Source organism: Xiphias gladius, chromosome 23 (assembly GCF_016859285.1).
Source record: "Xiphias gladius isolate SHS-SW01 ecotype Sanya breed wild chromosome 23, ASM1685928v1, whole genome shotgun sequence".
NCBI classification, from domain to species: Eukaryota; Metazoa; Chordata; class Actinopteri; order Istiophoriformes; family Xiphiidae; genus Xiphias; species Xiphias gladius.
In genome coordinates, this window is record NC_053422.1 from 3,945,545 (window position 1) to 3,971,150 (window position 25,606).

The 25,606-nt window shown below is 43.5% G+C and overlaps 1 protein-coding gene across 8 annotated transcripts in view; it reads right to left on the reverse strand.

The window, feature by feature from the left end:
- Positions 1-20,765: 20,765 nt before the first annotated feature.
- arhgef37 (Rho guanine nucleotide exchange factor (GEF) 37) overlaps positions 20,766-25,606 on the reverse strand; it is a 45,717-nt gene continuing 40,876 nt past the window's right edge. For 6 of the 8 annotated variants that reach the window (XR_005706580.1, XR_005706581.1, XR_005706578.1 and 3 more), the window contains 3 exons: positions 25,237-25,392; positions 23,703-23,790; positions 20,766-21,441 (listed from right to left, as the gene is read on the reverse strand). The gene's annotated coding sequence lies outside the window, so the exon portion shown is untranslated. Of the gene's footprint in view, positions 21,442-22,257; positions 22,321-23,702; positions 23,791-25,236; positions 25,393-25,606 lie in introns of those variants that run through there. The other 2 variants (XR_005706576.1, XR_005706577.1) reach the window with 2 other exon arrangements.

A 25,606-nucleotide genomic window follows, 5' to 3' on the forward strand; every position in this document is an offset into this window, starting at 1 on the left:
AAAGGTTCACCATAGTTGGACTCTATGTGAAAGCACCACACAAAACGGACTTGTCCACACTCATCTAGCTCACCACTTGAACGTGGTGATTCCATTAAAAACAATGGATCTTCAGTGAGAAGTTGCGCCGCTATAAACGCTGGCGTGACCAGGCCTTGTCAACTTGTTCAGTTTAGTTAAGTTCTGCTCTCACCTGGCTGCTGGATCTACCTGTGTGCACACAATTTTTCCCCCCTGAAACACTGGCTCCATGGGAAACCCAACATGGCTGTTGGCACGTACAAAACAGGAAGTTGCATTCGCAGCACCTACGCTCCGGTCTCCCTGCCCCAGTTTCGCGTGGCGTTTAGAATCAGTGTTAAAGTTTTACTGCCTGGCCCGTTCCGACATTGCTGACCTTCTCCTTCCATACTTTCCTGTTCACACCCGGAGCTCTGCTGACCAGTTGTTGCTGACGGTTCGCAGAGCCAGGCTGGAAACAGGGAGCAGGAGGCCTCTCAGGGCCCCTCTCGACTCTCCGCTAAAGATGTTTTAAATTTCATTTGAACCGGATTTGTGTGTGATTTGACAGGTGGATCAGTACGAAGGTCAGACACTCCAGTGATCTTGAAATGAAACTGAAACACATAGCATGCTTTTGTAGTTGTGACAGCACTGCTACCGCCTCGCCACACACACACACACACACACACACACACACACACACACACACACACACACACACACACACACACACACACACACACACACACACACACACACACAGACACACACACACACACACACACACACACACACAGACACACACACACACACACACACACACACACACACACACACACACACACACACACAAACATTTCCCCGTCTAGTGAACAAAGTGCACAAATCCTGCTTCCCACATCACACTCATCTGCCCATCTCACCGTCTGACCTTGGCTCTGATTGGCTGCTGAGAACGCACCTGTCAATCTCAACAGGCTGCACCTCTTGTTTGGTTCCTGGGCAATGGCATCGGCCAATCCCAGCGAGCCCTGCACGTCAGTGCTTTTACACACATTCCCACTGACAGTCTGGGCTCGAATTACATTATAGTTACTATCCAAATAACTCACTCGCTGACTTACTTTACTGACATGCTTTATTTACATTTACAATACGAAATAATTATACACAAATTTAAACGCAAAAAGGAAGTGGAGACATGAAAGTGAAACTAATGAATGGATTTTTAAAGTAAAGATGAAATGGAAAACTTCAAAGTCAGAGTGGCCAACTTAAGTAAAAAAAGAAAAAACTCAAAAACTACGTTTACTGTTTGGTAGGATGGTTCTTTGGGCTACTGCAAAAATAAACTATTTAATATTTAATGACGGCGTTGGAATTCTGAGCCCAAAATAAAGTCATCTGTGTTTGTGCTTGTTTGTGTGTTATGAAAATCCTGCATTGCTAATGAGACACAGTAGAGACTCGTGTTATTGTAATACTCACCAGAGTGGTCTGCAGTAGTACTGCGCACACACACACACACACACACACACACACACACACACACACACACACACACACACACACACACACAGATGTACAGTCCTGCTCTGCGTCCTCTCTCTTGTCTCACTGTGGCTTCACAACAGTCTGAGTTTATATTTCAGGCATGAAAGCCACAAAGATCTCCAATCTCAGTGGTTTGAACAGTGAATAACACATACACACACACACACACACACACACTCTCTCTCTTCTTCCCACGATCTGTTTTTCAGTTAGTCATTTGTTTCTCTAACTTTCTCACTCTCTCTCTGTCACTCTGACGCTACAGCGAAATACAGCACAGCACAGTTCGTCACTTGAACCCTGATAATCTCAGAAGTCCCATTAAATTCCTCACCTAATGAGCAGAGTAATCCAAAGCAAAAGAAGACTAATGGAAACACGATTTCGATAAGTCAATCATCATTTTGGTTTGTCAAAATGCCAAAGTTTTGCTGCTGCCAGCTTCACAAATGTAAGAATTAGCTGCTTTTTTGTTGAATATCATTGTAAATAGAACATATTTGGGACCTTTGGCTGTTTCAGACACTTCTTGGGACCATGATGAGTTGGGATGGCAATCTATCATCAATTTTGACATTTTATAGACTAGACGATGACGGATCTAAAACTATTTAAGAATTCGATCAGTTAGAGGAGTCTTGTTTTTCATCCTGTGCACATATTTGCCATTTCTAGGAACATTTAAAACCGATTTCTCAAAGTTTGAAAGTGCTTCTACACAAAAGAATTGACCCGGTGATGTTTTACAGACCTTTAAGCTTGTGATTTACTTGCTTTTAACGACTGTATGTATTCAGCATTTCATGCATTCGTTCCGAGCCTCTCTCTCTCTCTCTCTGTACGTTTCTCTATCCTCCTCACTGCGAGTTCCTCTCCCCGAGAGCTGAACTTTATTACACTAAATATTTCATCTCTCTCTTCATCTGTCTCTCACTCACTCCGGAGTTTCAGCTACAGAGACTCTCACCTGCTCACCTCTCCCTCCCTATCCTCTCTCCAGTGGCGCAGTGACTCACACAGTAAAGCAGAACTTCATTGTAAACCTCAGATGACTAATGCATACACAGCAGCCCTGCTTTTCCTCTTCACCTCCTCCTCCTCCTCCTCCTCCTCCTCCTTCTCTTTTTCCTCACCTCAACTCCCCGTCAACCGCTTTTACCTTTCCGCTCCTCCTACGCCCAATTCAGACTGACAGCGACAACCTGCACAGCGTGATGAACAGTAGCACGAAAGTTCCTTTCTGTTGCTGTGTTTTGAAGAACCCACAGAAGCGTTTTCTCCAAAAAAGTGGACTTTCAGCCAGGGCAGACCCAGACGCTTTGACGCTTCTAAGCTTTGACCGTTGCCATGGTAACCAACCTCCAAATCAGTATTTGAGTGATGAGTTGTTTTGTTTTTAATTATTTATATAAGTATTACCCCAATAATCCCCAAACAGCACATGACGTACAAATAGTAATCCGACATTATTCATTATGCATCAAAATGAATTATTATTAGTTATTGTCAGATAAGGACATTTGATCTTAGCGATAGCTTTGTCCGTCACCGGGACAGTGACACGTCACCCGCTAGCAAGATGCGGAAAAAGTCAGGCGCCTGGAATAACTTCCAAATTGTTGAAGATGACCCCCACAAAGTCGAGTGCCATAGTTTTGTAGATCACCTGAAAACTGTACCTAACAGCTTAACCGTCCCGCAGCTGCAAAATATACAGGACAAACACACACACACACACACACACACACACACACACACACACACACACACACACAGACAGATTCAAAGTCATTTTCACAAGCACAATTTACACACACTCACAAATGTGCTTATAAACAGCTATGTATTTGTCATGTTCTTCCATTCTGTCTCATGAACACATGGTCAAACACACACACACACACACACACACACACACACACAAAAAACACAGCGTTTTCCCTGTAAGAGCAGTCCAATGTATTATTGAGTAGACCGCCGTCATTTCAGGGCCTGAAGGTCACCGACATCAATAACTCTGCTGGTAGCCACTACACAATCCCACTATCCACACACACATACTCACACACAGCTGGTCACATGATGGAAACTCTCATTGCCAGCAAATCCTGGTTCAACCAAAACCCAATGTAACAGCGGGAATCAAGGCTTCAACAAATGATCTTAATTTTGACTAAAGACAGTGTGCAGACGGTGTCCCCTTCCTGTTTCAACATGCACAAAACCAGGTCCACAAAGAAATGTTTTTCCTACTTTGGTGTGGAAGAACTCGACTGACCTGTCGGAGCCCTGATCTAAACCCCCATCCAACACCTTTGGGATAAACTGGAATGCCAACTACAAGCAACGCTGACGTGATCTCCTGATATCAGTGTTAGACCTCACTTGTCAGGTTCCCAACCACATGAGGCACAAAGCTTAAGCATATTTCCAGAAATCACGATGTGAATATTAGGAATTGGTTTCTCAAAATAAACAATGGGCGGCACTAATTCTCCACTCTGGTGCCTTTCAACCTTTGCAGAAGAAGAGGGTGCAGTACAATTATGCAGTTAAAAGAGCACAAGTCAAACCTCAACCAATGGGGAAAAATGTAGAGAACTTGAAGGAAATATGGCACTTATGTTTGTTTCATATATTAATTTGAGCAACGTTACAGTTTCCTCATCACTCTGCACAGATCTGATGTTTTCATCTGATCTGATCTAATGTTACCATCTGCTGCTCTCTGCAGTGAACATGCTTCATGTACATTGTGATTTATTTATTGATTTTGTTTAAGTCTGTTTCCATTGCACTTTGTCACAATTTACTTTTGCTGAAGCACCAAATGTTCCACCTCAGCCAAACGTAAAAACTTTTGTGATATTCTAAGTTTTTTTTTTTTTTTTTTTAAATCAAATTTCCAGAATTCCACCCAGGTTCGACAACCTACTAACGCTCTTGTGGCTGAATCAGAGCAAATCCCTGCAGCCAGGTCCCAAAAACTTGTGGAAAGACCTTCCAGGAAGAGTGGAGACTTCTACGGCCGCCGATCAATTCCTGTGATTCACGTGTAAAATAAGTCAAATATGCGAAAGAAGGAAAAAGGATCTGGCACAATATCGTGGCAGGGTATCGGGCCTTGTTTGGCTGTTTCTGGCTGACTTTGATCGTAGGCGACTCGGGTCGATCCCAGCTCCTTATCGTGAACCACTTGATCTTCCGACAAAGTCGTTCTTGCGCACGCGGGTGTGTGTTGGGATTTCGACGAAGTGTAGCGCGGTTATCAGGCAAACACCGTGTCATGCTGCTGTGTCGCTGTTAATGGTTTGCCTTTGAGGAAACAGACTGCTGCAGTAAGCATATCAGCGGCAGGATGGGTGAGCGACACGCCGCAGCAAAGGCATGAAGGGCGAGCAGGAGAGCAGGAGTTACAGAGTTCAGTGGTGTCTATGTGTGTGCGTACGAGAGAGAGAGAGAGATGTGGTTTATTAATTAACTCTGCCTTCCGTGTAATGCAGGTTAACATGCACACACACACACACACACACACACAGACGCACAAACACACTGTATAATAGTTATTACGGTGTCCGATGTGTCCTAATTGACCCGCTTGTTCTCAGATATGAGTGATTCCTGTTCATAAAGCAAACAATTAAAATACTAAAAAATATGTAGCACTGCAAAAGACATATTTCCAAAAATTATTAATGACCCATACGCATACATTTTTAATTTGCATTAAAAAATTCAAACACATTAAAGGTGGCAAAGGCATATTTTAAAATACAATGAAACAACAGAACAAAATGAGCAAGAGTCAATGAAATTGAGCTACTTATAGGCATGATTGAAAAGGCTAGTGTCTTTAAAGAAAGCAGATAATTCAGTTTTCTTAAAGATATGGATGGTCTTCTATTGTCATGTACAGTTAGGTACATCAAGATGTGACTGAAGTGTAGACTTTCAGCTTTAATTCAAGGCTTTTAACGAAAATATCGCATCAGCCGTTTAGGAATTACAACCTTTTTTATACATAGTCCCTCCATTTGCAGAGGCTCAAAAGTAATTGGACAGTTGACAATTGATCAATTTCATTGCCGGGTGTGGCCCGTTCCCTCGTTATTTCATGACAAATTAAGCAGATAAAATGTCTGGAGTTGATTCCAAGTGTTGAATTTGCATCTTGTGGCTGTTCATGGGAACTCTGAATATATGGTCCAAAGAGGTGTCAATGCAAATGAAGGAGGCCATCGTTAGTCTGAAAAAAACACAACAAACCTATCAGACAGATGGCAGAAACTTTAGGAGAGACCAAATCAACAATCAGTACATTCTTAAAAAGAAGGAAATGCACTGGCGAGCTCAGCAACAACAAAAGGCCTGGAAGAGCAGAGTAGACAACAAAAGTGGATGATCACAGAATTCTCTCCTCGGTGAAGAAAAAACCCTTCACAACAACTGGCCAGGTCAAGAACACTCTTCAGGAGGCAGGTGTCATTGTCAGAGTCTACAATCAGGAGCACTGGTAACAGTGAAGAAGAGACAGGCCAGATTAGACTTTGCCCGAAACCCCTGTAGAAAAAAGCCTGCCCAGGTCCAGGACAGGATTCTTTGGAAAGATGGAACAAAGATTAACTTGCACCAGACTGATGGGAAGAGAAGAGTATGGAGAATGAAAGGAACGGCTCATGATCCAAAGCAATAACATCATCTGTCAAACACTGTGGAGGTAGTGTTATGGTATGGGCATGTATGGCTGCCCATGGAACTGGGTCAAAGGTGTTTATTGATGATGTGACTGCTGATAGAAGTAGCAGGGTGAATTCTGAAGCGTATAGGGCTTTAGTGTCTGCTCAGATTCAGCCAAAGGCTGCAAAACTTATAGGACGGCGCTTCTCAAGGCAAAGAAACTGAATATTCTTCAATGGCCCAGTCAGTCAACTGACCTCAATTAGGTGACTGACTGAACCTCAATTACCTCTGAGCCTCCGAAAATGAGGGACTATTTATAAAAATGACCGTGATTCCCAAACGGTTGATGAGATATTGTTGTTAAACCCCTTGATTTAAACTGAAAGTCGACACTTCAGTCGCATCTTGATGGCTCCATTTCAGATTCATCGTGATGGTGTACAGAGGCAAAATCACGACAATTGCGACATTGTCCAAGTACTTATGTACCAAACTGTACATGACAATAGAAGACCATCAATATCTTTCAGAAAACTGAATTATCTGCTTTCTTTAAAGAAGCATCTTGAGACTCAGCTTTTGCGTATTGTTTATTTAATTCACAGCGTTTATCATCTCAACTCTGTTTGAATGTAGAAACTTGTTTGTTGTTTTTTTAAAGTTTGTGTGACTGTGTACACCACAGTGTGGTTATTAAACTGAGACAGAGGAAGGCGGCGGGAGACAGTAGGTGCATGCAAAACTGAATATAATGACTACATGTCAAAGGCTATCTGGATTCATGAAATGAGTTCTGGCTACTCTCTCTCTCTCTCTCTCTCTCTCTGTGTGTGTGTGCGTGTGTGTGTGTGTGTGTGTGTGTGCGTGTGCGTGTGCGTGTGTGTGTGTGTGTGTGTGTGTGTGTGTGTGTGCTGCGGGAGGGCTCAGATTTTAGATGTGGGATTACAGCATTATCATCTGGCTAAAAAGGGCAGAAGGTTCATCATCTGACCACTGTAGGGGCTCTGTACCACAAGCGCCACTAATACTACTGCTACTACTACTGGTACTACTACTAATACTAATACTGCTACTGCTACTACTACTACTAATACTGCTACTGCTACTGCTACTACTACTGGTACTACTACTAATACTAATACTGCTACTGCTACTGCTACTACTACTACTACTACTACTACTGCTACTAATACTAATACTGCTACTGCTACTGCTACTACTACTACTACTACTACTACTACTGCTACTAATACTAATACTGCTACTGCTACTACTACTACTACTACTACTGCTACTAATACTAATACTGCTACTACTACTACTGCTACTACTACTACTACTACTACTACTGCTACTACTACTGCTACTACTACTACTGCTACTACTACTGCTACTACTACTACTGCTACTACTACTACTACTACTGCTACTACTGCTACTGCTACTGCTATTACTACTACTACTACTGCTACTACTGCTACTACTACTACTACTGCTACTACTACTACTACTACTACTAATGCTGCTACTACTACTACTACTACTAATGCTGCTACTGCTACTGTGCTACTACTACTACTGCTACTACCTACTATCACAGCTTCTACATATACGATGTGACAACTGTGACAATTTACACTACTCCTACTTCTAGTGGCTGGCTTGCTATTAGCAGCAACTGCCAATACTGCTGCTGCTACCCACGTTATTGGTACTCCAGATGTAAGTACTACCACTGCAACAGCTGCACTACCACTAAAAGTCCTGCATCTTCTGCTGATGCGACTACTTCAGGTACACCCTCAGGTACTAATCTTACAGCTATTTCTACAGCCATACTATCGCTGCTTTCGATTCTACTCCAAGTACAACGATCCAGAACGGCATTCCTGCACCTTTGATTAATAGGTAAATAAATCTGATGGGCAGTCTCATACATAATAATGTGGGCCGGTGGACCATCAAAGACCGCATTAAGTTTTTACTGGCCCTGTCTTTCCATTTCCCAGCCGTCACCGTGTGCCTGTCATTCGCTGTGTGCATGGGAGTGTGCTGTGTGGGCGTTCTGGGACTGGGCCGACTTTGGCCCGTGTAATCACCCCCCCCTTCTATTCCTACAAGAACTACTGCTTTTCCTACCACTACTGTATTTCCATAATACCAGTACTTCTTCCGCGACCAATACCACGTGTGGTGCTGCGGCTATTGCTACCACTGCTCCTGCTTTTTCTCATTTTCTTACAAACACTCTTACTGCTACAACCGCTACTAGCGCCACTGCTGCTGCCATTTGTTCAACCTACAACTGCGTGCGCTGGCACATCGACTGTTACTATGACTATTACATCTACTAATATGCTACGCACTCAAGAAGACGTACTCGCTCATCATCATCATCATCATCATCATCATCATCATCACACCAGCAGAACTGGTCCATACGCACAGCAACCCCCCCCCCCAGTTTGTCAGCCTTTGATCCTGGCATCCAGCCACTCGCCTACCGGTCGTCCCTCCGCCTGTCTGTCATGGCTGTCAGGCCGGTGGCTGTGCACGCGCCAGGCCCGAGCTGTCAGTCACCCTAACCTTTGACCTTGAATGTGTCACCCTTCATCAGCACTGCGGTCGCCTTCTCATCAAGAAACGCGAGACGACACGCAGCTTTCACACCTTCTCTCCTCTACTTTTATTTCCTCTCTTCTGTCATTCTGTGGCTTTTTCAGCGCTCCATCAACGTTTCACTCCTTACCGGTGAGCACTTTCTTTAACCTGGTCAAAGCCCTTCCTTTAACCCGGGCTTTTAACTGAAGAATGGTCTGCAATCTGCTCAGTTGTCTTAATTATTTATCTGTTTAAATTACTCTGTGCATTTGCCCACCTCAGGATTTAATTCTCCTGTTGATTTATATATTCCTTTTAAAATTCTTTTCTTTATTTATCTATAAGGATAAAGCACATTAATCAAAATGTCTCAGATTGCGCCAGCAATTAGCCAGCATGCTAATTTTCAGCTGCAGGTCCTTGGAAAGATGTTCCTAAAACAAGTGAAATGACAGGGTAAGAAACACAAACTTGAGACAATGAGACACTGACGTGACAACAACAGCGATGAAACCAGCTCGCATAAATCACGCAGAGGCACAGGAAGATGAAAAAGATTCACGCAACGATACAGTGACCTCACCCACTATTCAGCATACCCACCCAAGGAGAGCAAACAGAAAACAAATGAATAATACTGGTAATATCTGCATTTTGCACGCTTACATTTTATTCTTCTTCCCTTTTCCTGGGTTTCAGTTTTATTTTTGCTTATTTTTTTCCCCTACCTTCTCCCAGTGCGGTGGCTTTTCGGTACGAAGCACAGCACAGAAGAAGGCAGCGTGTTTGACAGCGGGTCAGTTTTAAATATTTTTGTAGGGAATAATGGAACGAGAAGCGGCAGCCCACAGCGAGCTGTTAGATCAGGGGCTGGGGGCAACGGGCTGCACACTTCCAGCTCCTCAGGTAACCACCTTTACTGTGCCCTGCCGTTCTGCGGGAAAACTCCCAGTGCCAGCATGAAATCAGTGCACAGTTGGAATTATCACTGACTGACTTCTTTATAAAAACACAGCGAGTTTGTTTGGGAGCCCTGGGAGCAGCTGCTGTAGTGTTAAAGTGCGCTTGCTTTTACCACCAGTCATCACCAAATGAACTCAGACTGAGGCTGAACTTGAAGATTATTACTTTCAAAGATGATCCTCACTTGGCAAAACTCTTGGAGGCACCAGCTAAATGGAAAAAATATAACTGTGTAGCAGCAATTCATTTAATAATAATAATTTCTTACAGTTCTTTGGTTAGTTTTCATCCCGCGACCATGATGATCTCTCAGCATCAGTTGGTTGGTGTTTCAGCTCAGAGTCGAACCTGATACGACAACAAAAGATAAAGCGAGTCCATACACAACTTTACACACAAAACCCCAGTACACACAAATTCAGAAACTGAAACAGACGGGCACAGCTACACCAGAATACAGAAACATGCATTTATTTAACTGTATGTAGAAATGCATACTCGCCGAAACACGCAGGCGTTACAGTATGTTTGTATTGAACCAGAGGTCAGCACCCTGTTTCACCGCTGAAGTGGAATAGGAAAGCCCCCGAGTCTAATTTACAAAACAATTGATCTTTTTGGAATCAGGGCAGCACACACACACACACACACACACACACTCACACATTCATCTGTTCATTCACAAACCAATATACATGATGTAACTGGAAAACATATGGATGTTTATGTTAATGTGTGTGTTTTTATGTGTCTGGGTGTGTGTCCCTTTCATAGTATAGTATAGTAGGATAGAACCCCCCCCCCCCCCCCCCAACCCCTCGCAATCTGTCCATTAGTTCATCATCAGACTGTTTACAACCAGATAACGGGCTCAAACAGACAGCAGCCCCCACGTTTTAGATGCCTTTGACATGTTGGCAGTTTCACCAGAGAGACACTTCCTCTCTCAGTTTCTCAAATGATTCAATCTTGATAAGTGTTCGAGGCTCAAAGAGGTTAAATGATCCAATATCATATTGAAAGAAAACAAACCTTGCAGAAGAGTAATAAGTAAGTTCTGTGTAATGCCATAAATAGACGTCATGCTGCAAAACACGTCTGGTTTATTGCAACTTGGGTCCTGCTTTCATAGTTACGGCTATAAGATACAAGATCACAATATCAGTTATAATATTGGACTCACAAAGTTCTGGGAACATGTCAGACAATCTGACAGGTTGTAAACAAGCTGACACTTCAGCCATATTACCTAAACCACTTTTTTTTTTTTTTTTGAGCTAAGACCAAAAGTGAGTTACACACAAAAACCCAACATTAGCAAGAGTGCAGCTTCTCATCCAAGAAGGTAAAGCAAAATCTCTTCATGTTGTTTGCACTCGCTGTTTAGACAAACCACTCCGCAAAAATAATTTTTCCCTCCTCTGAACTCTAAATCACCCCATCACCAAACACAGCGTGGCAGAAGCTGGCAGCAGCCTGCCAGACAAATACAGATGTTCATGTTTAATAGACAACCGGCGAGGAGCAGCGTGATTGCCGTCCGGGAGACGAGAGAGCTGTCAGCACGAATACACAAACACGCGCACACACATTCGGATTGCAGTGTATTGACTAAAGTGTAAATCTTGGCAAATCACAGTCTGTCTACATGTGCAGGCATAATGTATGGGTGGACATGCACACATGTACACGCTAACACACACAAGCACACACGTACAGAGGCCCATAAACACCCAAACACGTGATGGTTGGGGATACATGCTCACTGAAAAAACTTCCTTGGCAGCGAAGAGATATCCGAAACAGCAAGAATGAATGTGTACGCGGTCGGAAAGAGAGGAGTCGGGCAACGAGGCGATGAGACAGGATAGGGAAATGGGAAACCTCAGGGCAGGAAAAATGGAGAGACGAGAGGCGAGGAGGACGAACGCAAAAAGAGGTGGAGGAGGAGGCGAAAGACAAATGTGGGGTGAATGTTTGCAAGAAACTTCTAAAAACATTGGTGGTGTATACTGTACCTGTAAAATGACCATAGTTGGTGTATTAAAGGTAACGCAGACCACCAGCGTGACATTATGGACAACATCCTTCAGCCAGTTACTGGAAACTATAAAGTGCTGTGCATTTTGTGTTTTTGTCCCAGTCACTAATGTGAAAATCCAACATTGGCCTGATTCCATATCAAAGAGAAATAGGGACAGAGAGACTGACTGGTACGGACCGGTGACCAGTTTAGCCAGTCCAGACCTGACATCATCCTATCTGGACTCAGCTTCTTAATGAAAGATTTATCTTATGGACTTTCTGTACCAGTCTCTACCAAAGCTATACGTGTGTGTGTGTGTGTGTGTGTGTGCGCTCAGCTATGAAAGTAATGTGAGCAAACGTCCTTGAAGAAAAAAAACAGAACTGGGTTTGACTGGTGGATTAATTGTTTACAAACATTTCTAGACTTAAGACGCCAACAGGCAAAATCTATTATTTATGCACTAAAAGGATAATTATTTCCTCAATTTCCATCATTATTTATCTTCTCTTTGTCACATGTTTTACAAGCAGGTTTGAAACGTCGTCAACCCAGTGTACCACAAACACTGAAGTAAAACTATCAGCGTAGCTCGGTCGAAAGGGAAGAAATCAAGAGCCAACGGCCTCGCTAGCAGCTCTGCGAGGTTGTACTTACGCACGGTGGTGTACTAATGTCAGCATGCTAACATGCTGTCAGTGACAATGCTAAGATGCTGATGTTTAGCAGGTATTAAGTTTACCATGTTCGACAGATCTTACTTTAGCGTGTTAGCATGCCACGATTAGCTAATTTCCACCTCACACAAAGTACAGCCGAAGCTGATGGGAAGGCCATCCGTCAAGTTTTGACCTGCTGGTTGCACCAGATGAAAAGGGATAACCTCGGTTCATCCTGAGGGCGGGACATGATCCATCAATATACCAAAGTACGCGCCAATCTATCCAATAGTCGTCAAGGCATTTCACTAAAAAACAAAAAACTTCAACCCCATGGTAGCACTGCAGGAAAATCGTTAAAGTCAGTAAGATGCATCCTCTCGGGACCATGAATGGCTGTACAAGAATTCCCCGGCAATCCGTTCAGTAGTTGTTGAGATATTTCAGTCTGCGTCCAAAGTGGTGGACAGAGCAGCAGAGTCATGCCAATGGCACGACATTTAAAAAAAAAAAAAAAAAAAGTTTAACAAAATGTATAAATTATGTAAAGTGCAGTGTTTTGATTGCGGGTGCAGCTACGTGTTTACATTGGCCTACGTCTCATTCAGACCCCGGGTGGCAGGCACTCGGAGAGGGCCAGTGAAGAGACACACAGAGCCGGTAAAAACGGATGGATTTTTTTATGGTCCACCGGCCCACATTACTCTGTATGAAACTGCCAATCAGATTTATTCACTTATTAATCGAAGGTGCCAGAGGAGCATTCCAGATCGTTCCATCTCACTTTAACCCCTGGCATATATATATATATATATATGTATATCTATATATGTTTATATTAGTGTGATCAATCCAACTGCACCAACAGTGTAGTTGCCTACACCGACTCACTGACAGACCCACGAGTCAAACCATGATACAAATTATGAATTGTTTCTCTCTCCAAGCACACACTCAGTGACCTATGGCTTCATCAACACATTTGTAACGCCGTAGAAGATCTTTTCACCTTTTCGAGATGATATGTTCAAACGGGATTTTCAACCTTCCTTTCACTTTACTGGCACATCTTCCTTATTTTCCGGCTATGCATTGTGTGTGTCTGTGTGTGTGTGTGTGTGTGTGTGGTGTGTGCTGTAATAGCCCATCACAGAGTGCTAATAGGAAGTCGGTGTAGGAGATTGAAACATCAAATGATGCCTCAGTGCATCAGGGAGAGAGACAGACAGACCGAATGCACACTGTTTACTGGCATGTATCAATCCGTTGAGGACAGGAATTTACAACTCCCCACAGCCCCTTAGTGGTGACAGCTGGGCACAGCAGGCGGACAGAAGAGTAACCAGAGGGAAGACAGTAACACTGACTCAAGTAAAAACAGTCAGATAAATAACTTGATTGATTGATGGATATATAAATAGCCTGTCAGACTATCTCGTTTTAACAGCTCTCCAAGTTGTTCTGGTCCTGACCGAGCTCATCTGTCAGCGTCGATGCACTGTAAACACACACGTCCTCACACCCAAAGACAGAGAACAGAGGGCACAGACTCCGGCATCACCTCGCCGTGTTGAAAGCCTACCAAGCAAGGAAATGTTTGCCTCGCCCCGTATCTGCTGAAGTTATGTGGAAAAACACGGGATTGGAAGCACAGGATCCAAAATACTCCCGGTATGATCTTTCCACAGCAACCGTCTCCCTGCTGGATAACAAAACTACACATCAGATACTCTGACTACCTGCCACGAACTTTGCACGAATACATCCTGTGCATGTGTGACGACTTTAGAAAATCATAAGGACGGAAAGTTTCTGTTGAGACATGACAGCGCGCTCCGGGCACACGCCCATTCATTCACTGCGGTTGCCATGTGAGTGACACGTACATCTACCTCACACAAAACCTTTACAGCAGTGCACTCCTTCGGACAAATGTTACGGCCTGACGCCACACCATTCATCATGATAATGTGCAGTTGGGCCTCCGAAGGCCCTCCATTACAACCGTAAGTCAATACACTGGGTATAATAACAATTGCTGTTCCATAACATGGTATGTTCCCCGCCGGCCTTCTCAGTTCCAGCCTGTTTGTGCTGTTTGCCAGACACATAATCAGCACGTGGAGCACACGTAAAATGATCAGAACAACGGGCTACAGGTGTGGTAAGACGCACAGGTATGCTGCAGAGGGAGACCTGTGCAACAACATTTCACCTAAATGCTCATAATTAGTGCTGCAAAATAAAGTCACATAATCTAACCCGTGCTCTTGACGCCATTATATCACAATTCAATTCTTCTTAACTGAGACACCATACAAATTACGCTTTGCTCTGTCCAGACCATGGAGGCATTTGTGTATCCTTATTATATTTTCAGCAGGTTTTGGCAGAACAACAGCAAAACGTGGCTCGTTGCCAAATGTCACGTTGACAGTTTAGTGGTTTCGCTGACACTAATACACAGTGTGACTTACAGTGAGCTCCGCTGTAAAATAAGCTTCGCAACCTAGATAGGAAAGCAGTGGTGTGGAGTGCATGCTGCAGGTCTAAGGTTGCAGGCTGCAAAACAAATTATAGTTTCTCTACAGCGAGAGAATAGTGGCTGAGCAATGAAGGTACAAACTATCTCTGAAGGATGAAATGAGCAAAGAGCCTAGCTGCCACAAATCAGATCCTTTTTTCTTTGTTAACTTAAAACGCAACCTGGCGGTGGCAGGCGTCATCATGTAATATTATAGTTTTGCTACGGATTTAACTGAGTAAACCCTCTCTACGGTAAACTGTTGGGTAAATATTGCAGTGCTGCTTCCCATGGACTGAGATTAGATCACCATCTCCCCTATCGGGCTCAGCACTGTTTGGCTTTTGGTTGAAATCCTTTATGTTGGCTGCTTACACTGCAAACAGTTTTGTTGTTTAGTGACAAAGTGTAAGTCTGCATCGCTGTTGACATGTAAGCCTTATTATGACAGACTCTGAACCGCTGTGTGTGTGTGTGTGTGTGTGTGGTTGTGTCCTCACATCTACATGTAGTTAAAACGATTCAGATGAAATGTGCTCTGACGGAAAACAGCCGAGTTCGAACGTTTGTTTCCTCCTTGTGCGCACAGTGCACAGGTGTTTATGTTTCTATAGGTCTATGTGCAGCATGTGATGTCTTAAAGGCCCCGACAACTTGATTTCTTAGTCAGTGTCTCGCTTTGAGCGATGGGTTCCTACATGTGCACACAATGATCGACACATTTAGAACAGTTTGGGTTATTTATAATCTAATAATACCACACCTACGCAGTCCAGATCAAGCAGATCAGGTGAGTTTTGGAGGGTTTTAAGTCTTAATAAATTATACCTAGAGGTCTTTTTGTTGTTGTTGTTGTTTTTTGCAGTGATTGTTCCTTATTTAGTTATGAATATCGAATGTAAATGTGTTTTAGCTGTGTCTTTCATGTCTTGAAGTGCATTCTTCTCTTTGTCCTTTATGTATTATGTAAAGCATTTTGAATCATCTTTGTTTATAAAATGTGATATTTCCATAAACTTTGCCTTGCTTTGTTCGGCACTAAAATGCTTTGAAAGATATGTGCATGTGTTTGATGCAATAAAACTGTGTGTCTGCTAGCGTGTGTGCTAAGGTGCTTATATCTATTTCCATCTGTCTGGGGTTGCATACCTACATGAATCGACGCGTGTGTGTGTGTGTGTGTGTGTGTGTGTGTGTGTGTGTGTGTGTGTGTGTGTGTGTGTGTGTGTGTGTGGTTGTGCGCGCGCGTGCGTGCGTGTGTCCAGTCTGGCCGGCAGCCAGCAGGAGCATGTGGCGCAGGCTCATTCCAGAAAGCCCACTGTAAGGAACGGGCTTAGCTTTAAACACTTTGAGATCCAGCTCAGATATTACGGTCACGCTCTAACAGGAGTTTACATCTCCATCAGCATTGCAGCCAATAAACAAATTCCTCACTGGAAACTAAAACACTTCGGACTGAGAGATGTGAGAGAGCTTCTGAAGATTAACTGCTCATTCGGTGGTTATAAATGAATCTTGGGAACTATCCAGGAGAAAAAAAATTAGCTACTCTTTTCTTCTCAAATAAAGAAAGTAAAACACAACAATATTTTAGCAAGTGTTTTGCTGACTAGTGCTCTGTCTGGGAAAGTGTTGCAGTGTGGTGGTGAATTGAGGTATAAGCAGACAGAATATGCTGACACACTGTCTGTGTTCACTGGCGTCAATCAGATAACTTCCTGTAAAAGGGTGCAGTGAGTTTAAAGACTTTCGTTGAAGCTGCACTAGGCTCTCAAAGTACACCTGTCTCATTAAGGTAAACCATTAAAGGCAACGGTGATATGTGTGGATACAGATTATTTGCAAAAATGAAATTCTGGTGCCAGATTTTTGATGACTTAATGTGAACCTTGGGGGCATATACATTAATTACAGCCAGTTGTAGTAGTAGTCGTAGCTGCTAGTGGAGCGATGTGTGTCAGAGCTTTGGTTTTGTGGTTTTATAATTTGGCAAAAGACGTTGTTGACATTTTTAAAGAGCACGGTTGAGGTCTAGTTTATTGATTTCTCCCTCTTTGCCTGCTGATCTAACAACATGGGGGGTTGGAGGTGTGGGCGGACATATCGCTCCGTATTTTCCAAGACCTCATGCTCAGTAAGCCACGGCGAGCTGCAAATGACGAGTGATTTGATCGACTGATCATTCTCGAAATTATACGCTGCCAACATATTTTGTTGTTGCTGTCAACTCGTAAATACACCACGTGTTGGAAGCTAGAGACGCTTTTTCGTGTCACTGGGCCATTAAGACAGACATCACAGAGTTGCTTGGATGGAGAACATGTTCATATCATCTGAAAAGTCGTCTCATTTCTTCTTCATACTTTTATGCCGGGTCGCCGTTGGAAGCAGCAAACGTCAAAAAGTGCTTTGTGTAGCTTTGACTGTACTATGCTTCTGTGGTTCAATGTGTTTACATAAAACAGAGTGACAAGGTGGGTTTTAACACTGGGGAGGGCTTTGGTTGAGGATTTGAATGAGACTGGGTCACCACAAATGTACAGGTCTGGTTAAAAAAATTGAGAGACATAAAGGGTACGCTTGACCTTTTGATAAATTTAATTCATTCCTCAAACAAAACTAAAAGACAAATAAGATTCACCTGTGCTTAATCTTCAGTGTTCACCTGAATTAACCAATGAAGGATGGTTTTACTGCATAAAAAGGGGCTGATTGTTTCCAGTTTCTTTTTCACAGTGGCGAAGACAAGAGAGCTGTCTGAGAGCATCAGAAACGCTATGATCAAAAAAACATAACAGTTCCAAAGGCTACAAGGCAATCGCCGAAGATCTAAAAATCCCTGTTTCAACAGTTCGTAATGTTATCAGGAAGTTTCACAGTCATAATAGAAGAAACTCAATGAGAGAAGTCTGCAAATGTGGATGCGGATTGTGGAAAAAACACCACGCAAGACATCTAAAGAGCTTCAGACTGACCTGGAAACCTGGAGCGCTGGTTTCAGTCCGTACCATACACTGCAGACTAAACCAAGTAGGGCTCCGTGGGCAAAGGCCAAGGAGGACACCACTATTGAAAGGCACAAAAAAGGCATGACTGATGTTTGCAAAAACTTTCATAGATAAGCCACAGTCTTTCTGGGATTTTGTTTGGGGAATGCAGTGCCTCAGTTTGTTCACAGTCGAAGAAATGAAGTCCATAAGGAAAAGAAAACCCTACCCAGAGTAAAACATGGTGGAGGTTCTATCAGGCTGTGGGGCTGCTTTGCTGCCTCTGGTACTGGAGACATTGAATGTATCAAAGGAATGATGAAATCAGAAGATTACCAAGGCATTTTAGAGCAAAATGTGTTACCCAGTGTCAGAAAAATAGGTTTGAGGTGAGGGTCTTGGGTCTTTCAGCAGGACGACCCAAAGCACAGATCCAGCAGCACAGAAGAATGGTTGAAAAGGAAACGATGGACTGTTTTAAACTGGCCAGCAATGGGTACTGACCTAAATCCATTGAAAACCTTTGTAGAAAGCTGAAATCCGCCACTGCAAGAAGGACTCCTGCAAACTTAAAAGAGCTTGAACGCATAGCAATGGAGGAGCGGCAGAAACTACCAGCAGACAGGTGCCAGAAGCTTCTAGATGTTTAGAGGCTACGGTTGCTGCCAAAGGCTCTGCAAACAAATATAAGCGAAGGATTTCAATAGTTGTGTCTGAGGTACATTTTGTGTTTGTATTATTTCACTATTATGCAAATTTTGTTTTTTTTTTAACTTTCTATTGGTCACTAACCTTGGACATTTTATTAAATATTCAGATGATACAAAATTGGTTCATTTGCATTTATTTATAACGATATTCTAAATTCTGTCCTTAAAATTCAGGGGTGCCAAAAATTTCAACCAGGACTGTAGCGTATACTCAAATTTATGGAAACAAATTTTCACTTAACTGGAAGGGAAAAAAAGTACATGTAAAAATACATGAAAATTTAAAATACATGTTACATAGGCCGAGCCCACAAGGTAACAAGGAAAGGCTTTTATGTAAATGTTATGATGGGACCTGTACTGTGAGAATGTAAATGCTTATTTTGATTTTTAATAGATAGACCATGATCCAATAACACCGGGAGTAAGGGCCCTATCTGGTGCAGTGCCCAGCAAGAAATTGACGTTTTACTGTGTGCGAAATTTTTATAATCTGGGTGACACCGCAACACATTTCAGGGAGCTTTACGAGGACGATCACTTACAAAGCTGGAAAGCAGTTTCTCTTGACTTGTTTTGTTTCTTTTGACAATCATTTGTCTTAATATTTTTCTTTTGGCTGTGTTCTCTCTGCCTCATCCTTCCCCTTCTATGCCCGGCGGTGCTGCTTGTTAAGAAACGTCAGCTGATTTCTCGGTGCGATAAAAAAATACATGTCATTATTACCCGCTGCACCAGGACGGTACCCTGGGCACTTTACAGATTTGCTTAACCAGTCTGGAATTACTTGTACTGTTCAAGGGCAACTCAACAAAAGCTGCTGAGGTAGGAAGGAAGTGTTACTCTGTACCGACTTTGGTATTCAACCAAGCAACTTCGCAGTCATAAAATTATTTCCTGAAAAACAAGACTGCTGGTGTTTACTGATAAAACAAAGATTTTCTATGCTGCATACTAGACAGTTTGACATGAGCAACAAGGTGTCTTAGCAAAGATCACTGGAGGTCTAGTGCGTGAGTGCCCTGTTGGGCGCGGAGACAAAATAAACCCCACACAAGGTTGGAGGTGACTGTTGGCCATAAACAGCAGCAGGGGGATCCTAAAATAGCGTGAATGGAGCTACTGTTACTGTATGCTCCCCTCTTGACCCTCAGCTTCCTCAGGACCTCCTATCAGCACCTCTACATGCACACGTAAGCATGCCTGTGCCCATACCAGCAGAGAGATAAGTGCACCAACACACATGTTCACAGATCTGTGATCCCCTGTGCTCTTTATACATGACATCTTTTCATGGCAGCAGCATTCTCCATGTGTCAGGCCTCTTATGGACTCGACCTTGGACGGTTGATCGACCTTGAATGACCAGCTGGCCTGCTAACTGGTATGTCGGGTTCTTGTCCGTCAGACTTGGTGGGTGATGTTTGAGTTGTGGGACGCTTGATTGGTTTTTCTAGCGGATAAACTGGTTGGGCAGGCCTTGTCCACTATGGTAACTTAACAACCAGTAGCCATTGTAACTGGTTCTGCTTTTGTTTCTCATGTCCTCTGCCCGCTTTGGAGCATTTAGAAGTCATTACGTATAAACATGAAAGAAAATCAGTTAGCCCCACTTAATCCACTGTAGCCTGTGCCACGACTGTAGTCACCTAGCTGGCAACATGTGATATACAGTATACGCACAAATATGATTGTGCTTATATAGCATATCTCTGGAGCAGTGGCCCCTCTTCAATGATGTGTATCTTAAGCAGCAATCCAAGGCCGAACCTAGAACCAAACACTTGGAGGATTTTGAAAGTTCAGGTCTTTTTTGTTAGACATAGCTCTGGCTTGATGTTTTTTGTGTGTCAAAAAGAAAAAAACAAAACAAGAAACAAGCATTACCGGCAGGTCCTCCCTGTTTTACTGATGATGATTCACTTGGTGGCCGTCCTCGTGTAACGTTAGACTGGACAGCAGAGAAAAATCTGCAGTAACGCAGAGAGTGTTGAACTTTTCTCAACTCAGGTTGGTGAGGGTGCTCATCCGAACACACAAGACGCTTGGGTGGATACAACAAGAGGTTTCCAGAGCAAGAAAAAACCTTAAAACCCAATCACATCAATCAGAAAAATGCACTACAAAAATACTACGACTGCCAAGAACAGGTCCAGTGTGATTGCTGCCTTGAGGCAAATTAATATTTTCCACACCCACCTAGCCAGGAGGGTAAGTGTTAGAGTTACAAAAGGTTGTCAGTTGCTCATATCTGACAACAGCATGCCACAGAGTATGACTCAGCAGACTGCACACGCCTACAGATGCGTAGACAGCTCTGCGCGCTCTGCTTTCTGCATCCATCTTGGTCTGTATCAGTGCTATTACCCTGTCTGGTTGGCTGATGATTTGGCTGGTTGACTGCCAAACCAGCTGAGTGTCTGGGAAGAGGGCTGGTTGTGGGTTAGCCGTACGGACAGACAGCGAGCTGGGGGAATGTTTGTCGGTCAGCTTGCTTGCTGACTGGTCGTTTCGCCGGCTGACGTCGTGGCTCCGCGGCACGTTGGGTCGTTAATTGGGTGGGTGGCTGGCAGGCCGGCTGGCATCCCGTGTAAGTACACTGGTGGGTGGATGTTGGGCTGTCAGCCTGATGTTTGCTGGTTTGCCGTTTGACCGACTGGTTGACTAGATGGGCGGATGATGTGACAGCTGGCTTTGGCGGGTAGAAGTATTCAGAGAGAGGGAGAGAGAGAGACTGTTTGAGAGACAAAGGGAGAGAGAGAGATGCCTGAAATGTTCATGATTGCAGTGATGCAGGTTGACATGTGTAACACTAAGTGTACTAATCCAGCGCACTGCAGCGCTGTCACCACGCATCTGTCCACTCTGCTGACAGCGACACCGGGTGTGTGTACGCGTGTGAGCGTGAGTGCACGTGTGAAAAGTGCCTTTGTACGTGTGTGTGCACATAAACGACATTTCACATGCGTGTGTGTGTGTGTGCTTATGTGTGAATCTGAATCAGTTCCGCCGCGGCTACTGAGTGTGTAATGTACACCAGCACGCGCCCCGGGCAGTCTCGGAAAATCTCTCTCACCCCGTCACACACACGACACCACACGCTTTTTATTGTCACCGTGCCCGTCCGCGTTTAATGCAGGAATTGCACGAGTCATACGCAGTGTAGATCGGGCCGCTGTACTCCATTTGCCGGTTGCGTGCGACATCTGAGCTACACTGAGTGCTGCTTTTATTTTCATTTCTCTAATCGGGGATTTAAACACATGATGACAGAGCGACGAAACGGATCCAGAGAGATTTGACAGCATGCGGTCGCTCCAGTTGACAATGATCATAACCGATAAAGACAATGACCAAAGCTACAAGAATATGAAACTGAAGTCCTTTATATACAAAAGAGCTGTTGTTATTTTTCGACATCTATATTGATCACGTTCAGGTAGCGAATTATTTCTAAAGCGCTTGAGAGGACAGACTTGCTTAACATGCGTCCACCGCAGAGACACGGACATAAAAGCGAGGCGGCAGTAACTGGTTCCGTATGTAGTTTATACGCCGTGGGGCGGGTTGACCTCCTCCCTTTCCCCTGCTGAAGCGTGTCGTTTATGTGCTGCTGGTTAAGGGATAAAAAAAAACGACGTCAGGAGGAGTCGGAGTGGCAGCCGCGAGTCAAGGCCAGCAGAAGAACATCTTATTGACAAAATCACTTAAGCCCCCTCCCCCTCTTTCACATTGATATACTGGAATCCTTTACTGGGCTCCTCTGCCCTTTCTTCTCGCCTTCCAATCTATTACCTTGCTTTTTTTCTCTTCTTCTCCTGCCCTTCACCCAACCCTGTCTTTTACAGTGACAGGGTCTTTATGGGTTTCCTGACAAACGTGACCTCCTCTTTCTCCTTTTCTTTTTCATATTCCGCCATCCTGTCATTTTGTCCTCCTCTGCCTCATCTTTCTCTTTTTTCCTCTTTTGACCGCCCAGTCCTTCAACTCCCCTTACCTTTTTCCTCACCTCCTCTGCTCCACTGCTTTCCTTCCCTCTACTCCGCCTCCACCTCCCTTACTGTATCTTCCCATCTTCTTCTTATTTTTCTAAAACAGATAGCCACTTTTTTATTTCAGTTTTTTTTTTTTTTTTTTTTACAGCTCAAGCTCGGAGGTGAGTGGAGCAGATCAAGGTCACAGCGGGATTTAGCTCTTTCTAGGAAATAAGGGGAAAGAGAGAGAGGTCTCGACTTCTAGCTATTGCCGTGTTGTCTATTTGCAGCCTCACATGTCATGGATTACAGGTGACATATCATGTGAGACTGTTCTCACCAGAAAAACAAAAGCATTGGTTGTTTGTTTAAACCGTTTCTCCTGAAAATCAACCTTTTGTGGATGTGCAAATGTTAACTGATCCCTTACACTGTCATGATGTTGTTGTATTCTGTAAAAACCAAATAGGAGGGAGGTCGGGGCGAATGGTTGGACATACAAAGCGTATGAGATTTTTTTTTTTTTTTTTTAATTAGGAGAAAAATACTTTTATGATGCATAGAAAAAGTTCTTCCTTCTTAGTGAGCTAAACACAGTCTTACAGTTACGTTTTTTTCATTTTGTTTATTTCCTGTAGCTCGTGCTCTTATCCAGAAGGAGGAGGCAGTGAATAAGGTCAGAGGTGAGAGGTCAGATCTCCCTGCAAATCTCCTGACAATGCCGAGTTGGAGTTTGGAAGGATGTCTGTGATTGTCTTTGTTGTTCTTAAAAATGTAACTTATTTACAAATCAGGCATTTTGTCGATGCTCACTTACAATGAGTACAGTAGTATTACAATACAATTACCATGCCACATTGGCAATATTCCTGTGACTCAAAAATTATAGAAAGAAGAGACGTGCCCAAAAAAAAAAAAAAAAAAAAAAAGACCTGTAGAGACGGAGAAGGGATGATTTGTAATAAAAAGAGACTTCAGAAGTGACATGAAATAGATGCAAATGAAACTAGATGATACTCACTGCACTGACGTGTCGGTTCCACGTGTCAGATTTTCCCTAGATGTTAATCAGGTCTTCGTTGCCCATGAGCAACCCCTCTGCAAGTTTCCTGTAAAAAATGTTTCAGAGGTTTTCTGCTGGAGGGCACAGAGACAGAAACATGATCTCCATCAACCTCTTTCAAGCATCGAGCCGATGCCCTTTTCCACAGAAAGCGCAGGGACTGATAAAGTTAACATTTTTGTTATAAATAATAACAGGTATTGACGATGGATTTTTGTGTTCAATAAATGGCTTCTTACATTACCACTTCTGGGTTTGTGGTGGGTGCTGTTGTCAGAGTTTGCTATAGAGCTCTATATTTCAACCTTCTAGCCGAACTTTGCGCGCGGTTCGATGCATGTGATGGTTCCAAAAGCTGAACCAAAGCCAGGCTTTGGCCTTTGAAACCCATAAAAGCCACTACAGTCACTCGGTGTGAGGAAAGCAGTACATCGGGTGTTAATACTGTCGCCAACATTGCAGACGTGGAGAAATGAGCCGGTGAAGGTGTCAGAGATCATACTGTAGCTACCTAAAATACCGCTGTGACTGTAGAAAACCGATGTATGATCAAAACAAATAAAGCCTCTAGGCAAGAGACAAATCAGAAGTTGTGACAAAAAAAATACACATATTGTATAAACCAAAGTAAAGTCACCTGTTATAAAATCTTATATGAGGCTATGAAGTAGCAACCGAACCAAAAGTTAAGTTTTAAAGTTGAATTCAGGTCAATTTCAAAACAGATTTTTTTTTCCGCACTGAGGTAAAAGTAAACACTACAAAGAGTGAAAAGAAAGTAAGACTGAAGACAAAGTGAGTCACCGCAGTTATTTTGAATATTCATTCAGCAATATCAAATACCATAAAAGCATCAAGGTCGGACCGTATTTAGTTTCCCCATATTTTAACTGAGATGCCACTGAGCTGCGCTCACTCTGTGTGATGTAACACACTTTTAGAAAGCTAATGAAGAGTGACAGTTCAAGCTGAAAGATGAGACAGATAAGCGCGTGTGTGTGTGTGTGTGTGTGTGTGTGTGTGTGTGTGTGTGTGTGTGTGTGTGTGCGTGTTTATGCCTTGCACAGAGGCAGAGGATGAAGTACTTGGTTCATATTCGTGTGCACTCGCATTCGTGCACCGTTGTGTGTCTGCGCGTCATCAGGACACTCCAAATTTAGTGACAACGATCACCCGATATGTTTGAGAGCGTCAGGGTCTCCGCCTAAAGTCAGTGTGTGTGTGTGTGTTTGCGCGTGCGCTTCGATTTGCCAGAAGAAGTCCAACACGGATCGGTTTACCGAGAGCACGAGTGGGTTATTTTTTAAGCTCTAAGCATTGTACTTTAGATTAACACAGTCATCGAAAAAATGTCACGCTGTCCTTTTCGTTGCAGTGTCCTCCGCCTCCCCAAACTTTAAAGTCACCTCTGAGGCTGCTCCTCCTTGAACTTGAGTACTAGCTCTAGAGTTACGAGGCGGGAGGGCCACGCCTTCCCGCAGTATTTTCTCACCTTTGTTTCTGAGAAGTCGGGTATGTTGGAGAGGGCGCGTCAGTTTGGAAAGGCAGATGGCCTGCTGCGTCCTCCTGAACTCAGCCTCCTGAACTCAGAAGCAAGGCGTCGTGGCTGCCGAGTTTGTCCAAGCTCCACCCAGAATCCAAACGGGAACTTTAAACAGATAAATGTTTCATTAGAAACTGTTACTTGGGAGTTAGATTTTCTCTCCTTACGTCCACAGGCGAGTGCCTTTGACTTGTTATCATCGAACCAGATATTTTCTAACTCAGGTGGACATCGGTTTTATGCTCATCCGGGCCTTGGAGGTGTTCCAAGGAAGCGATGGGCGGATCGATACCAAAAGTATCAATACTGGGTCTTTTAA